Source organism: Sciurus vulgaris (genome assembly GCF_902686455.1).
Source record: "Sciurus vulgaris genome assembly, chromosome: 6".
Lineage (NCBI taxonomy): Eukaryota > Metazoa > Chordata > Mammalia > Rodentia > Sciuridae > Sciurus > Sciurus vulgaris.
In genome coordinates, this window is record NC_136466.1 from 1,893,770 (window position 1) to 1,899,024 (window position 5,255).

Here is a 5,255-nt window from a genome sequence, read left to right on the forward strand (position 1 = left end):
TTCCAGACTGGCCACACGGTGACGCCGGATGTATACTGAGTCTCCGACCTGGAACTGATGAGGTACCTGAAGGTCTCCAGGCTGTAGGCCTCAGCCAACCGATTCCACACCTCCCTCTGCACAGTCTCAAGGGCTTTTAATCTGGTGTACAGAGATTGAGAGGGTTAAGATTCTGGGGAAGGAAGGTGTTGTATGGTAATGAGTGGGGGGTGAGTTCCATAAAGGATTTCAAAAGGAGTTAGCTTGAGGGAGCCAGGGGTATTGCGCACCCGAAACAAAGCAAATGGAAGGAGGACTGTCGAGTCTGTTATGCCAGTCTCTAAGGATAATTTAGTCATGACCTCTTTTAAAGTTCTATTCATTCTCTCTACCTGCCCTGAGCTTTGGGGCCTATAAGAACAATGTAATTTCCAATTAAGCCCCAGGATTTTGGCCAGTCCCTGACTTACCTGGGCAACAAACGCAGGGCCGTTGTCTGACCCGATTACCTTGGGCACCCCGAACCTCGGGAAGATGTCTTCTAGTATTGTTTTGGCCACCACCTGAGCAGTCTCCTTCTTGGTAGAAAAGGCTTCAACCCATCCTGAAAATGTATCTATGAATACTAATAAGTATCTATATCCATACCTGGCTGGTTTTACCTCAGTAAAGTCCACGTCCCAGTAACTCCCAGGACGGTCTCCTCGGAGCCGTTTGCCGTGAGGTAGCTTGCTGGGCTGGGCATTCACCATCTGGCAAGACTAGCATTCTTTTACAGTTGTATCTGCAAGCTCCCCGAGCTTCATGATGTAATACGGTGAAGACTGGACAAGAGTTTTTAAATGTTTTGGGCCCAGATGAGTTAACTTGTGAAGGTGTCTGAGAAAAATGATCACCTGTTTTTCAGGGAGAATTCTTTTTCCTTCTGAAGTTTCCCGGATCCCCTCTGGAGTCTCTAGGCGAATTCCTAATCTGTCCATTTCCTCAAGGTCTGGTTCTGAATATTCAAAGTTCCTAATAGAGGGGTATACCGCCTCCTTAGGGTGAGACATCAGTTTTTCCCCCGACAAGGATAGGATATTAAGTCCTTGAGCCGCCCGCCCGCTTGGCTTCCCTGTCAGCCCTTTGGTTCCCTCTGGCAACTTTTGACCCCACTTTTTGGTGTCCAGGGCAGTGAATAATCGCTACTTTCTTAGGAAGGTGAATGGCCTCTAACAGGCTTAGAATTTCTTCTTTATTTTTGATTTCCTTCCCTGCCGAGGTCAGTAGCCCCCGCTGCCGGTAGATGGCCCCGTGGACATGGGCAGTAGCGAAGGCATACCTGCTGTCAGTGTAGATGTTAATTTTTCTCCCTTCTGCCAACCGCAGAGCCTGAGTCAGAGCTAGTAACTCGGCCTTCTGAGCCGACGTCCCCTCAGGTAGGCTGCTTGCCCAGGTAGTTTGTTCATCATCCACTACCGCCGCCCCGGCTACCCTTTTACCTTCTATTATGTAGCTGCTTCCATCAGTGAACCAGGTCAGCTGAGTGTCTGGTAAGGGCTGGTCTTGGAGGTCCCTTCGGGTCCCCGTTTCTTCTGCCAGTATCTCTTGGCAGGTATGCAGCACACTCTCCTGGGTGGACATGTCAGGTAGTAGGGCAGCTGGGTTGAGGATGGCAGGCGGCCCGAACTGGATCCTGTCTCCATTCAGTAGGAGACTCTGGTAATGCGTCATGCGGGCGTTGGACAGCCACTGTTCAGGGGGCTGTCTGATGATGCTCTCCAGGGAGTGAGGGGCAATGACCGTTAGCTTTTGTCCCATAGTTAATTTGTCAGCATCTTTCACCAATACTGCCACTGCTGCCACAGACCTCAGACAGGCAGGCCAGCCACTAGCAACAGGGTCTAGCTTCTTGGAGAGGTAGGCTACTGGCCTCTTCCATGGCCCTCGAGGCTGGGTTAGCACCCCTCGGGCTACCCCCTTCCTCTCATCCACAAATAGGACAAAGGGCTTTGCTACGTCTGGCAATGCCAGGGCTGGGGCAGACAGTAGTGCCTTCTTGATGCCATCAAAGGCCTGCTGCTGGTTGTTACCCCACTCAAATGAGGCACCTTCTCTAGTCAGAGGATAGAGGGGAGCTGCCAGGGTAGCAAACCCGGGGATCCACAGGCGGCAAAACCCCGCAGTCCCTAAAAATTCTCGCACCTGGCGGGGTGAGCGAGGAATGGGTATCTGAGTCACAGTTTGTTTTCTGGCCTCCGTCAGCCATCTCTGCCCCCCTTTGAGGGCGTACCCCAGGTACGTTACCTCCTTTTGGCAGATCTGGGCCTTCTTGGCGGAGGCCTGATATCCTAAGCGGGCAAGTTCTTCTAGCAGTCATCCCGTGCCCCGTTGGCATTCCTCCTCTGTTGCCCCGACCAGTAGTAAGTCATCTACATACTGCAGAAGTGTTACCTGGGGATGGCTGGCATGGAAGTGGGCTAAATCTTGGTGGAGAGCTTCATCGAAGAGGGTCGGGGAATTCTTGAACCCCTGGGGTAGCCGGGTCCAAGTCAATTGTCCTGTTGTCCCAGAGTCAGGGTCCCTCCACTCGAATGCGAAGATGTTTTGGCTGGAAGGGTGTAGTCGCAGGCAGAAGAAAGCGTCCTTTAAGTCCAAGACAGTGTACCAAATATGATCCGGGGGAAGAGAGCTCAGCAAGCTGTAAGGGTTAGGTACAGTGGGGTGGATGTCCTGTACTCGCTTGTTTACTTCTCTTAAGTCCTGTACCGCATGATAGTCTCCTGTGCCAGGCTTTTTAACAGGTAACAAGGGAGTGTTCCATGGTGACTGACACTTCACTAGGATACCTTGCTGAAGGAGGCACTGGATATGGGGCCTAATTCCTTCCCGGCCCTCTTTAGTCATAGGGTATTGACGTACAGCCACAGGAGTATATGTGGCCTTAAGCTCTATAACTATGGGTGGTCTTTCTGCAGCTAGTCCTGTTCCAGCCGTTTCAGCCCACGCCCCTGGATACCTGTTCAACCAGTTATTTATGTGACATATTTTTGCTCCCTGTCACTCAAAAAGTCTGTGTTCATCATCCAGGCGCATAGTCAGGGCAGTAGTTATTCTCTTGCTTCGGGTCACTTCTGGGCCATCAGGGGTGAAGGTAATCTGAGCTCCCATTTTGGTTAGGTCTCTCCCAAGTAGAGGCGCAGGGCACTCGGGGATGACTAGAAATGAGTGGGTTACCCATCCCATTCCTAAGTCTACTGTTCTTCGGGTAGTCCATGAGTACTGCCGGTGCCCTGTAGTTCCCATGACCCACGATTTCTTGTGGGAGATGGGCCCAGACGGTTCGAGCAGGACCGAGTGTTGAGCCCCAGTATCCAGTAAGAACTCAACTGGCTTCCCCTCCACCTCTAGTGTTACCCTAGGCTCAGGGAGGGGTTTCGAGCCCCGTCCCCGCTAATCTTCTTCTTCTAGGGCTAATACTTTCTTGGAGGGCCCGGTCTTCTTCTTAGGACACTCTCTAGCCCAGTGACCTCTCTCCTAGCAGTTGGCACACTGATCCTTGTCTAATGGAGTGTGGTTGCCCAGGTTGCCTGACCCTTTTTTAGCCCTGCCTTGTGTTTGTTCCTGGCCTCTCTCACCTACTACTGCGGCCAAAATCCATGTTAGGTTCTTCTCCTGCTTACGATTCCTTTGGTTTTCTCTTTCCTTTCTCTCCTTTTCCTTCCTTTGCTCCTTCTCTTCCTCAGTTTCCCTCTTATGATACACTTTCTCTGCCTCCTTAACTAAATCCTATAGGGTATAATCTTTTAACCCTTCTATTATCTGCAACTTTCTCTTAATATCTATTGCTGACTGCCCTATAAAAGCCATGGCCACGGAAGCCCTTTGCCCCTCAGAGTTAGGGTCAAACGGGGTATAGCACCTGAAAGCTTCCATTAGGCGCTCGAGAAATACTGACGGGGGTTCTGTGCCCACCTGGATAACCTCTCTTACCTTAGCCAAATTAGTGGGGCGTCTCGCTGCCCCACGGAGGCCAGCCACTAGAGTCTGGCGATAGACTGTCAGTCACTCCCTACCTTCTCCCGTGTTGAAATCCCAGTCAGGCCTGGAGAGGGGGAAGGCAGTCTCTATGATGTTGGGGAGCTGGGTGGGTCGTCCATCTGCTCCTGGTACATTCTTCCTTGCCTCCAATAAAATCCTCTCCCTCTCCTCAGTAGTGAAAAGGGTCTGCAGTAGCTGCTGGCAATCATCCCATGTGGGCTGATGAGAGAACATTAAAGACTCCACCAGCCCGGTTAAGCACTGGGAGTCCTCTGAAAAGGGAGGATGATTAGTTTTCCAGTTATACAAGTCTGCAGAGGAGAAAGGCCAATACTGGAGGGACTGAAGAGGAGCCAGTCCACCATCCGTTGCCACCGGCGGGGGCCCATAAGCCCTTAAGGGAAGGGCAACGGTGGTGTCGGGAGTTACTCCGCGGCGGCTCCTGGTACCCTGTGCAGGTCCCGTGGCGCCCTGAGTGGGCCCGGCAGAGACTCGTTAAGGGGAGCAGAGGGGGCGACTGCAGGGGCTGGCGGTTCTTCTGGCTCTTCCTGACCCCCTACGGGGACCGAGGCGGGAGGGTATGGGGGAGGTGAGTCAAGGAGAAGGTGGTCAGCCTGGATTTCGGGATAAATCTTCTTGGGGGGTTCTAAGTGACTGGATTTTCCCCCAGAACTGGGAGATTGGGCGGCTAGGATCTGTGTGGCTGGCTGGGGCTTGGGTTTTGCCACCCAAGGTCGAATCCAGGGAGGTGGATTTTGCACCAGATCCTGCCAGACCACGATGTAAGGCTGCTGATTCGGATGGTCTCCAAGTTCCTTTTGAAAAACAATCTCTTTAACAGCAAGAATGACAGATAGATTAAAGGTACCTTCTGCTGGCCATCCTACATTAAAAGCAGGCCATTCTGAGGAGCAGAAGGTCCACCATGGGCCTTTCTTGATCTCAACTGATAGGTCGCGACCTCTTCCCTTAACTTCAGCCCAATGGTCTAATGTCAGACTAACAGGGGTTGTCACAGTCTGTCCCATTGTCAGTTCGTCCATCGTTAGAAACACAAACAACAAAAATAACAACAAAAATGCTACAGACATGAGGATCCACCTACTCCACCTTGTCCGCCACAAACATACAACAGAACCAGAACCAGACGGGCACCAATCTCTGATCCACCAGTTGAACCTGATCAGCACCCTTACCGACGGAGACTACCAGGTGTCCCTGGCTCTCCTTCCACCCTTAGGGCGTCCCCCAGGGCT